The 13,095-nt window shown below is 45.2% G+C and overlaps 1 protein-coding gene across 1 annotated transcript in view; it reads right to left on the reverse strand.

Annotated features, from left to right (window-relative positions):
• The window catches only part of FNIP2 (folliculin interacting protein 2), a 98,796-nt gene that overhangs the window by 57,949 nt on the left and 27,752 nt on the right, over positions 1-13,095 (reverse strand). The gene's annotated exons all lie outside the window — the stretch shown is intronic.

Raw genomic sequence — 13,095 nt, forward strand, 5'->3', positions numbered from 1 at the left:
GGAGGGAAGGCAGGGAGAGATGCCCTATGAGGTCCTGGAGTTGGGGGATGGGACAGATGCAGGCCCAGACAGGATAAGCTCTGAACACAAAGAGCAGCCAAGGAAAGCCGACGGCTGATAAGATCAGATAGCCGACTGCCCTAAGAAAGCAGACCTGGGGAGTGGAAGGCGCGGGGAGCCAGGCTCCTCACATTGCTTGCTACAGGCTGCAGTGACCAGCAGCAGAGGTAGCTTAAAGCAGAATCTAAAAGCAGTGCCTGAGGCGGGAGGGTGCCAAGTGCTCAGGCAGACTGTACTATAGGACAAGAAGACTCTGAGGTGTGGGTGATAAATGGGCGGGTGGATAAAGGAGGGAAGACGAAACCTTCGCAGTAGACCGTGTGAATACGATCAGGAACAGCTGGACTCAAACCCAAAGGCTTCCCTTCCAATTCACCACTGGATTGATCAATGTGCAACTGCTGACCTCATGAACGTGCTCTGTGGATTAAGTAAAATACGCAAAGGGCTTCACACAAGCTCGACATGCATGCCCCAAAAGCTAGCGCTCCCTCCCACAAGTGAGAAGGCCAGTTTGTGTGAGGAGCTGGGGGCCTTTGGGCCTTCCCCTTTCAAGCAATGGTGGTTAATCTGAAGCACATTCACTAAGGGCAACAGATTTGTTCTCCTAAACCTCAACTGCAAGGAAAAAAAGAAGAAGAAAGCTCTGTTGTCCCTTCTGTCACCAATGTGTTTTCTAAGTTGTACCTGGCACCCTTACCTTCTGACATGGAGCATGGTGGCAACATTTATTGTCCTCTGCCCTTAGGCCAGAGGCAGTCAGTGTTCAAGGTATGACCGGTGAGGCATGCCATATGACCCCAGGCTGATGGGTGGGAGCTACCCAACACTTACAGGCCAGCCTACACTTCATGACGGGTGTGTGTGTGTGTGGTAGTGTAAGTGAGCGTGTATGTGAGTGTGTGTGTGTGTGTGAGTGTGTATGTGTGTGTGTGAGTGTGTATATGTATGTGAGTATGTGTGTGTGTGAGTGTGTGTGTGAGACAGTCACTGTGGAGAAAAGCAGAAATGCAATGGAATGAGAACCTGCTAGCACTCAGACTAGCTGACCCTATGAACGAAATACTCCTGTCGATGTCTGTCAAAACCAAGTCTGATGACTAGGACCCACACTGCCAAATTTTAAATGTATACAAGGCTATTAAAACTCCGGCTGGGTGTGGTGGCATAGGCCTTTGATCCCAGCACAGAGGTTGGCAGATCCCTGTGCATTCCAGGCCACCCTGGTCTACACAGTGACCTCCAGCACAACCAGGGGTATGTAATAGAGAACGTGTCTCAAAAACAAAACAAACTCAAAACAACAAAACGTCCCACTAAGATGTATGTTAAAGTCACAAAGGCTGAGGAGTGGGAGAGATGGCTCAGTGGTTAAGAGCACTGACTGCCCTTAAGTCTTGAGTTCAATTCCCAGCAACCACATGGTGGTTTACAGCCATCTCTAACGGGATCTGAAGCCCTCTTCTGGAGTGTCTGAAGAGAGCGACAGTGTACTCATGTACATAAAATAAATAAATACATCTTGAAGAAGGAAGAGGAGGAAGGAGGAGGAGGTGGTAAAAGCCACAGAGACTGGGATACAACTCAGTAGGAAGGTGCTTGTGTTATAACAAGTGAAAAACAAAAAACCAAAGAGCTAATCCCCAAGGCACGTGGCACATATCTTTAATGCCAGCATCCCCACTCGGGAAGCAGAGGCAGGCAGATTTCTGGGTTCGAAGACAGCCTAGTCTACTTAGCATGTTCCATGTCACCATGATGTGAGACCCTGTTTCAGAAAGTAAGAAGAGAAAAAGGAGAAGGGGAGGGAGAAAGAGGAGAGGGAGGCAGGCAGGCAGACAGAAAGAGACTTAGTCTCCTAGTATCTTATACAGTTTGAATTTGCTCATAAAATTACATTCTGCCAAAGTGGCAAAGTTTACGAAGCAATCCTTGAGGACTATCAGTTTAAATTTCAGTTAGGCTAAAGATTACATCTATAAAATGATTCAAACTCAATAATGATCATAACATTTTATTAAATTCATATTCTGTTTCAATTAAAAAGGATAAGCGCTTGGTGTGGTGGTGTTTAGCTATAATCACAGCATTTTACAAGTAGAAGGATTGGGCCCTAAGTGATTTCCAGAGCTGTGCGGCCTGCAGAATGAGACCCTGTCTTTAAAAACAAAAAGACGGAGAAAGAAGAGAAAGGTATATATATCTTGGAATCTCGGAATGTCCAGCTTTTTTTTTTTTTTAAACCCAATCGTTATTTTGACATTTGCCATCTGGAATATTCCTAGAAAAAACCTACAGTCGAGTATGGCAGTGAGATTCTTTGGAATAAGAATCAGCCTGGGGTTAGCCTCAGTTCTGCCTGATTCATAGCCCAGGGTAGGTCTCTGAGGTCCCTTCTCTAGGGCGAAAGAGAATCTACAAAAAGGAGATAGGCTAGCATAGGCCAATTCCCACATGGCAGAAAAGGCAAAACCCACTTCAAGTTGTCCTCTGCCCTTGACTTGTGTGCCATGGCACTTACGCACACACACAAACACTAATGGTAAGTTTAAAGGGTAAAAGAAAAACTTTGAACCTCATGATGCCATCTGTTTGTTTAGAACACCCTATTTCTCAGATCAAGCACCAAGAGTACAAAGCACGTAACCAAAACGTAGATTTCTTTCCCTAAAAGGTAACAACAGGGATAATGCAAAGAATTTTCAGTACAGAAAGCAGGTCTGTTTGAAGTATCTATGTATTATAAATCATACTGGGGAGGCTGAAGCAGGAAGATTCAAGGTCAGCCTGGGCTATAGAAAAAGACCCTGTTGCAAAAATAAAGACCCAAGTCATACTAAAAAGATTAAATAAGATATATTCCATATATTATAACAAAACTATGTTATGACTACAGTTCTCCTACCTCCAAAGCCCTCCTAAAAAAGATGTGCTGGGGTCCTAATGAATCATACCGTATTTAGGAATAAGGTGTTTGGAGATGTACAAGTGAAAGTGTGATCATGCTGACATAGAATGGGTGTAAACCTCCTAAGTTCAGTCCTCTTAAGAGTGAGACTTGGGCACAGGCACAGGGACTGAAGAACAATTCCTGCCCCTGAATACATAGCACAAACAACAAGGCAAACACTGCCCATCACATTCCTGAGGGCACCGGAAGTGTCTCCTGCTGAACAGTCATGTGCCAAATGAGGCAGTGAAGCTGGTTTAGAATGTATACACACTGTAAATACTCAGCTGAAGAATGTCTATTTCTTTCTCTAGATGATGATGTGCTAACACCAAGTTTTCCAAGAAAGGAAATGACAGGACCTTAGGTAGAACGCTGACGTCAGGAGAGAACATTCTCAGGGCAGAGGTAATACTATCTTGAGCAGAGGTTCAGAACCTGTGGACCAAGACCCCTTTGGCAAGCCTCTATAGTCAAAACATTACAATTCCTAACAGTGACAAACTTTTATGTGGCAACAAAAATCACTTTATGGTTATTGTTACCTCAAGATGAGGAACTGTATTAGAGTCATTAGGAAGGTTTAGAACAACTGCTCTAAGACATCCATGGTTTCAAGGAGAAACACATCCCAAGGAATAGAATGGTTGCTGTGTACTTTATGGCACATAATATGCTATGTTCCAGAAGACCAATTCCTTTGTGTCTACTGTTACAGTAAGAAGAGCAGTGGTGCAAATATGCCCAGGTCAGAAGCCATGCCCTTCTTGGTCTCAGTATAAGCAATATTATATAGCCAAAGTAAACACATATGAAGAATTTCAAGGCAGTCTTGTGATCCGACAATGTCAATATTTAAAGTCAGCTATGATAAGGAACTTTAAGCTATCTGTTAACTAAAGCAAAACTAAGCAAGTATGGTTGTACAAAGCCATGATCATGCCCATAACCCCAACATAAGGGCTGACTGACACAGGAGGGTCACCAGTTCCTGACCGCCTAGGCGGTCTCCAAGTGGTCGTAATAACAGCAGAAACTCAGACACTTGTCAATTTACTAGGCAATTCTCACCTGTGCACTGTGTGCCAAGCAGTGGCCCAGGCACTGGCACAGGTGGTAAGTGCATCATGACCTCTGCTGCCATAAAACCCACTGTATGGTAAAGACACAACCCAGCTGCTCTTAAATACATTCTTTGTTTACAACCCTCACAAGTTCCCTCCTCCCACTCATAAGTCAGTTTCTAGATACAAATAGAAATCTTTCCAAAAGTTTGATGGGGGGAGCACACCAGTAATCAATCCAGAGACTCTGCGTTTGAGGCAGCAATCACAGTTCATCTTTTCAGAGCGAAATGTTCACTATTTCCCACCCAGCAGCAAGCTATTTCAAGAAAAGCAAAACTACGAAAAACCAGATGGCAGTAATCCATCTGTGGTGCATGTGACAGAGACAGTCACCTGTCCAAAACAACTTATCATCTTTACACATATGTATGGGTACTCTTAGAGGCCAAGAGGAGGAGTTGGAGCCCCTCTAGCTAGAGTTACAGACGGTTTTGAGTGGCATAATACGGGTGCTGGGATTCAGACCCTGATCCTCTGCAAGAGCAGTGGGTGCGCATAGTCAACCACCGAGCCATCATTCCAGTAGGTGCACATAATCAACCACTGAGCCATCATTCCAGCCTCAACAGTTCTTACCCATAACTCTGATGTTTTGAAAAAGTACTACCCCTGACACTGAGCTTCCCCAAGCCTGGTGCCTTATGTGACTTACAAGTTTGTAAAAAAAAAAAAAAAAAAAAAGTCAGAATAAGCACAAAAGCAACTTCTGTGAATCGTAGTAATTTATAACCAAATCAGATACATAATCCCTTAGCAGAATTCTTGAGTGCCAGATGTTTGAGAGTTCAGGTTTTTTGTTTTTTAGATTTTAGAAAGATGCATATACTACATATTATGTAATACATCCTCCACAGTGTGAGAGACAGCCATACTCCCACAAACAGCCCAAGTGATGAATATCTAAATACAAATATTAGATAAATACAGACATTAGATGGATACTAAATGCAAATATTATAATATACTGATCAATTCAGGTCACTTGTAGATTTTTCAGAAATTTTAAATTTTGGAAACGCAGGATAAAGGAGTGTAGAACCACTGATATTTATTTACAATACCTAAAGGTAAGACCAAAAGGATGCATAAACTTACAGGTCTCTAGATTTTTCCTGGGCATAACTGATACCTATTCAAGGATGCTAGCCAAAGTTTTATGCTAAGGACGTTATCCTTCTGAGCTTGTTTCACATTGCCCAATCCTGAAACAACAGTATAAATGGTAGCAAAGGTCACAAGCTAAAATATGCCTAAGTCCATATATAATCTGTTTACACAGCAACAACAAAACATTATAGTATGTGTCATAGTGTAGCCTGAGGTTTGGGAACTAGAAAAAGGAACTATCAAGCACGGAGATGGTTTATTTTGTCTTCTGTGAACTCGGAGTCACACTGGGTAAGCTTGGAAAGCAGTAACACTGTGAGTGTAGCATTCACAGAACCATCAGCCACACTCAACTCTCCTGGGGCCACCATGCACAGGAAAGAGCAGAACACTGCCCTGAATGTCAGATGCCTGGGCCAAGAGTCAGCCTTTCTCGTGATGTCTTACTCCAACATTTCTACCCCTATAAAATGATGGAGTGGCCTAAAATCACCCTGCCTAACTCTCCCCTTGCTTACGGACATACCTGAGCTTGTATAGAATGACTGGAATAGCCGGCTGCACACGGAACACAAACTTACTGAACGAGTCTAGATTGCCTCATGGTATCCCTTACCATTCCATGTGTAATCTACACCTTAAAATCCATGCTTTTAAAAACTGCAGCTGGAAAGATGGCAGAGTAGTTAGGAGCACTTGATCCTGTAGAAGACCTGGATTCAGTTCTCAGTACCCACAAAGTGATTCACAACCCACTTCAGTTCTGGGGCATATGATGCCTTCTCAGGCACCAGGCATGCACATGGTGCGCGCGCGCACACACACACACACACACACACACACACACATATTTTTTTTTTAATTTTTAAAAGAAAGCATGATTAAAAATAGACAAGAGGTGTGATTAGGCACTTCACAAAGAGCAGGCAGCAGGGGAGTACTCCACATCTTATGTCATTGGAGCACCACAAATCAGCCCAGCAAGTGTCACAGAGGCAGGAAGACCATCACAAGTTCAGGGTTAGCCTGGTCTACACCGTGAGTTCTGAGTCAGCCAGGGCAACAGGTAAATTCCTGTCTCAAAAACAAAGCAAAAGGAAAGACCCAGGAAAATGCAAATCAGAAGTGAGGTACCAACTACGAATCTATGAGAGTGAGCAAGAGTTGGAACACAGACCATCCAAAAGTCGGCTCGTGCATTTGCTAGAGGTGGGGTTGCTCTGGAGATAACCTGGCATTCCCTTACCAACTGGAGCACACCCTTCTCTTATAATCCACAACTGAGCTTCTGGCTATTCAACCAAACGAGATGAAACACATGCAAAACTCTGCCCACAGATGTTTACAGCAGCTTCACGGATGAACTGCTAACACTCGGATTGGGAATGACCAAGTTGTTCATCAGGTGAGAAAACAGCCAACAGATGATTCGGAACTAAACAGAACTGAGCTATCAAGCCATGAATCGACATGGGTTAACTTTAAGCGGCTATTTCTAAGGGATCTGATCTTAAAAGGTTGTCTGTTGTATACGTCTGACCAAACGACATTCCGAAAAACACTGTTTCTATTTAGGAGACAGATGAAGCTGGTTTCCAGGGTACTGTGAGTACTCTGTAGGGCCCGTCTGTCACAACTAACAACGCATACGTGAAGAGTGAACTCAAATATGGATCGACTCTGGGTGATAATGTGCCATTATGTAAATGTGCCGCTGTGGTGAAGAACGTGCTGAGTGCGTGGATACAAGGTGTATGTTCTGCTTAGTTTTGCCCTGTAGTTGAGTGTGGTTTTGGAGTTCCTTTACCACCAGGGCTTGCTGCACACTGCTCAGCACTTAACCAGCTTTAGAAAGAAACAGTAAGACAGGCTAAACCATAGCCTGACTCACAACAGGAGTGAGAACAGGAGAGCCAGGGACTGTGGAGCAGTCCCACAGGCACCCAAGTGCAGCAGTGCTCCATCAGTGCTGCAGCAGTGCTCCACCAGTGCTCCACCAGTGTTCCATCAGTGCTCCACGTGTTCCATTAATGCTCCACCAGTGCTGCAGCAGTGCTCCCCCAGTGTTCCATCAGTGCTCCCTCAGTGTTCCATCAGTGCTCCACCAGTGCTGCAGCAGTGCTCCCCCAGTGTTCCATTAGTGCTCTACCAGTGTTCCATTAGTGCTCCACCAGTGCTGCAGCAGTGCTCCACCAGTGTTCCAGCAGTGTTCCACCAGTGCTGCAGCAGTGCTCCACCAGTGTTCCAACAGTGCTCCACCAGTGTTCCAGCAGTGCTCCACCAGTGCTGCAGCAGTGCTCCACCAGTGTTCCAGCAATGCTCCACCAGTGCTGCAGCAGTGCTCCACCAGTGTTCCAGCAGTGCTCCACCAGTGTTCCAGCAGTGCTCCAGCAGCTGCCCAATGGCTGGCCTGCACACTGCAGTGACGAATGGCCACTGTCACTCTGGCCTGAATTACATACGGTGACTAACAAGTGCCCAGCTACAATAGTCCCAGACAAGAATTATGACAGTCATCTGCTTCTGTGACAATCCCTGACTGTGCGCTGCTCTGACTCTCCTAGAAGAGATGAAAACTTCCCCAACTGTTGCCCTATGAACTTCCCGCAGTCTTCTTTCTGTATTCCCTTAGCCTCAGACTACATCCCCGAACCAGAATCATCCACCAGTGGGAACTCACTCCACAGTCGGTAAGTGAATTCCTCGCTGCATATAAACAGTGAAGTGGGAAGGGCCGTGGGGAGGGCAGAACTCGGACACACTCAACACTGACACAGTCACACCCAGCAGTCACAAACACATGATGACCAGCTGCCTGCTTTTTGGCTGGGGCTTTCATTTGTTTGCTTGAGCTGTGTTTTGTTTTCTCTCCCCACTCCATTCAACCTGTCCACCTAACACATTCCCTATTAAGCAGTATGTTTTTCATGGTTTCTGTGTGCAGAACACAGTGAAAATACTTCCCACACCAGGAGCCTACGCTTACATTTTCCTTTAAGGGCCTTTTACAAAGGTCTTCAGAATCCTGCAGTTTGCGAGTAGTATCTCTGCCTTTAAATCTACAACTGGTTTTGCATCCCCAACTTAGTAATCCTCCATACACGGTCCACTTATCTTCATGACATTCACTAAAGGAAACCTGCCAAGCCACCAGCTGATCTGCAGCTTTTCCTTTTAGAATGGTTTTCACCCAATGGCTCCTCTCCCCGCTGGGAATGGACCCTGGGCATGGAGTACTAGCTCCACCTGAGTTCCTCCCAGCCCCCACAGCACACAGTACAATTTCTTCTCAATTCAAACTTGCAGATCTGAAACCGTGAAGCACAATGGATTCCGAAGTGTTTATTTCAGTTCCTCTCCACTTCAGGGACAAGGTGAGGCCAGGCCAGCCTTCCTCTGACATTTGGGAGACCGTTGCTTATTACAGCTGGCAAGAATTCCCAAGAGTCCTAGGGAACAATTCTATGGCCTTCTCAGATTTTTCAGGAAAAAAAAATAAAAAATTAAAGATCAGCAGATTTGCTACAATCTATGTTTTAAGGAAGGCGTTAGAAACAACTGTTTGAAAACTACGCTACTCACCCTGCGTGCTGCAAATTTACCAGATTTCATCTGAATTTTAGGGAAGAATTCTTTACTGGCAAACCACTTAAGATACAACATTTTTTGCTACTGATTCTGGAATTCCATGAGCTGCTGTCATTACGGAAACAAGGGAAAACGGAAGTGAAGATACAGAAGCCCGCTTCCACCTATGAGCCACACCGAGATACCAGAATGCACTTTCTGCCCTGGGCTGTTGTCAGCACTGGCTGTCACCGGGCCAATGCTACCTGCGTACAACGTAAGTACTGCTGTACTATTGGATCTTTCCTTTTTCACCTAATTGGAAATTCATGAGGGGGACAAAAGCAAGTAAACAAAAAGCCTCAGCTCATCAATATGCTCAACTAAGACCTGAAACGAATAATTGAAGGTGTATAAGAGCAAAAAGTAAGCTGTACGTTTCTCTGACCGCCACACGGCTTTAGCGAGCAGTGGGCAGTTTGGGGCCAGATCCAAGCTGTGCCAGCTCCTGTCAACAATTTACAGCGACCATTGGGGTTAGTCAAGGCTCTAAATGAATTCTGGAAACCAGCACGGTACTATACGTGGCAAATATATGCATATGTGTATGTATGTATATGTGCGCTTCCTTTTATTTACTTATATGTGTGGCTCTCAAGTATCATCACATGTGTGTGTGATATGTATGTACGCATGCACGCACGCAAACCACAGGACCCATTTGGAGGTCAGAAGACATTTTGTGGGGAGTCTGTGCTCTCCTTCCACTATGAGAGAGCTACTGATTGAACTCCGGCTGTCAAGATTCACAGCAAGCACCTTTATCTGCTGAGCCATCTTTACCAGCCCACACACACATTTTTAAGATTGTAGGAAGGGACACAGAGCAGACGAGGCAACTGGTTTGACCTGAAATGAATTCCAGTGAATTTCAAACACACATATTTCCCAGGTGGGGCGAGATACTTGTGCTCTGGATGCGGTCCAAATTGCCCCTGGAAGAAATAAACCTGGCCACTGAGCCACTAAGTTCCCCTGACCACTGAGTCAGACGTGCAGACAGAAGACACACACCAGTGCTCACTGTGGATGACAGGGTCAACACGCAATGATGTGAGCAGAGTCAGATTGGTGGACAGAGGGAAGACACGTTCAACTGGCTCCTGGTTGCTAGGCTCCTCTGGATGTTGCCACGAAGCTGGAATCAACAGTGTGCAGCTTACGTTTCCAACCATAAAGTTATTACTGCACAAAACTCAAATACAGAAAATATGCCTTTAATCCTTCCAGGAATAAAAATTTTTAAAAAGTTAAAGTAAAGGGACAAAAATAGGTTGCAGAGTGTTCTGTGATATTTAAAGTAGTAGCGGGGTGAGAACTATTGGTCATAACAAAAGTTTACTGAAAGTCTGAAAAGCATTGGCTCACACAGGTTTTTTGTTTATAAACAAGTTTAAAAATTGCCATGATTCAAGTTATTATCCTTTGTGGATGGCCACCCCAAATAACATCTTGGAGACTTGGAAGTCTAGAAGAATAAAAAGGCAGCAGATTAGGCCTCCCAAGGAAGACATTAAACAACCTGAGGCTACCCCACAGCTCAGCAGTAGGGGTGGGACTCAGTCACAGTCAGCACTGTGGTTGTGACTTCCAGAGGTGCAGCTCCACCCCCCACACGCAGCTCTTCCTTCTTGATAAGAAGCAGGTAAGAACACACATACAAAAGTGACACCCTTAGTTTGCTAATGGTCTACATCACTCACCAACCTCTGGCGCTATGAGCAGGTACCTTTGGAAGACAGCACATGAACCAACTCCTGCAAAATGACTGCATTAAGTCCCTCTACTAGAGAAATTAACTCTTCCAAGGTAGATAGAGGGGTTGGGAGAGATGGCTCAGTGGTTAAGAGCATTGCTTGCTCTTCCAGAGGATCCAGGTTCAATTCCCAGAACCTACATGGTGGCTCACAACCATCTGTAATTCCAATTCTACAGGATCTGACGTCCTCTTCTGGCCTTCATGGGCACTAGGCATATAAGTGGTGCACAGAAACACATGCAGGCAGAACAACCCATACACATAAATAAAGCAAATAAATCCAGAAAGAATATAAGCAGAGCAGGTCCATCTGTGTTCCTTACGGCTAAGCTCACTGTTCAAGTTAGTCTGCCATGCGCACCCTTCTCATAAAAGGCACCTTCCAGAGCAGAACCAGGTTCTCCCTCAGTGGCTGGCTTCAAGCACTCTCACAGCTGGCCCACCACAAAGCAGATCTCCAGTCCCTGCCCGACCTCTGGTCCCCTGTGTGCTAAGTCAAAGCTCAGAGCTTTATCTTTCACCTTGTAAAGCTCAGAGTTCCAGATGGGGACACAACCGATTCCGTGCAAGCTGGCCCCAGCAGAGGCAATGAAAACTTAAAAGGTAAGATAGTAACAGATTCCTAAGAGCCACTAAGGATACCTGGGCCTACATCTTTTCTACAAAGAAAAGGGCTTGTTTCTACAAGCCGCCAATAACCATATTTTTCCCATGTAAAGCATTCCTGAAACTATAATTCAAATCAATAAAACTTCTTAGAGTCCAGTAAGGTTAGTATTTTCCAGACTGAAATAGACCTAAACATTCATACCTGTGGTTGAACACTGTGGAATGTGTGTCCTGTCCTCCTCTGGCACATGTTGGGATCTTTGCACATACAAGTGTCTTGAGAATCCTCCCAGCACCAGAAGTGGCATCCGGCACACATCTGGCTGACTCCTGCTGGCCTCCTGGCCAGTTTGTACTATTTCCTGTATCACCACACATCTCCGGAGGACACAGACGCTCTTCAGTTGATCCTGACCATCAGTGTGGACTAGGGCACTCCGGAAAGGTCCTTCGTTATCTGAGGGATATTCCACAGTGACGAGCAGCAGCTCCAGTCTAAAGATCATCTCACTCCAAGCAGAGACGAGCCAAGCTACTACTAACTTCCTCTTTTAGGAGCTTAAAAACAGGCACGTCCATTCGTCATGTAAATGAAGCCCAGGATGACTTCTAGAAGCGGATGTGCTCTCAGTAAACCCATAATAAAGTAGACAAGTACAAATCTCTCCCTGCTTTTCCCAAGCCTGCACTCTAGTGCACGCAACAGGTCCAGCAGCTTGCACTGACTCACACCATCTGCAGCTGAGCTGAGTTTCCGCGCAGCCCTGCCTTCACCAGTCACGAGCCCAGCTCATGTGGCTCTGGGTAAACCTTCAGCTGCAAGGTTGCTCTGACATTGGCCACACCGCCCTCTTAATGGTTCTCATGTGAGTATGCATCAGCTGACAGTTCCTACTCCACAACCTTGCAAAATTCTGTCCATACTGAATGGAGGATGGCTGCCCACAATAGTCAAATGGAGATCTGAATATGTAGAAGGAGTCATGTGTGGGATGAGAAGCAGAGTCCGGGCACATTCTGGCCATCATGAGTGGGGAGGGGTGTGTGTGTGTGTGTGTGTGTGTGTGTGTGTGTCTGCGTCAGGCAATGATGAGAGGCAACAGATAGCAAAAAGCCTCCTAACTCTTGCACTGAACTCAGCCCTGAATTACTAGAACCCTAGAACAATTCTGCATCAACATAGCTCACCTGGAAATGAAAACGCTATGAGATAAATTTGAGCTGGAGGTGTGTGGAAAAAGTGCTTTCCTTTAGGAATAAAACCCACAGGTTCCTTAAACACAGGTCAAGTCTAGAAGCAAACAGCAGAGTGGTGCCAAGTCCTTTTGCCTGGAATTAGGTTGAAGAAAGGGTCGGTCCCTAAGGTCTGGCTCTATGGTCTTAGTCCTAAAAGTATCTTTATAAATTACCCGCCAATTTAAGGTAAGAAAAACAAACTGCCAGGCCTCAGTTGCCTTAAGACATTTACATGCCCCATGTGATACTGGAAGCCCCCTGCCAAATGAACTGAGAGAGAGAGAGAGAGAGAGAGAGAGAGAGAGAGAGAGAGAGAAAGAGAGAGAGAGTGACTCCCAAAGTAATCGAGATTGCAACACACTCATCACAAACTGTCTTTTTCTGTGGCAAGCGCTAAACTGATGGTATCAAGACAGACCCAAATTAGGAGAGAATGAATTCCTTTTGTCGGGAAGGGGCTTGAGGCTTGACAACAGGCCACAATCTGGTCATGGGTTCTTTTTATTCTTTGAACTATCTAAAATAACTTTTAAAAAAAGAGAAAATATCTAAATATTATGAAAAATAGTTCCAGTTTAAGGGCAGAGCGGCCTGAGGAGACAGAGAGCCCCAGCAAATAG

This window comes from Micromys minutus (assembly GCF_963924665.1).
Source record: "Micromys minutus genome assembly, chromosome: 4".
NCBI lineage: Eukaryota > Metazoa > Chordata > Mammalia > Rodentia > Muridae > Micromys > Micromys minutus.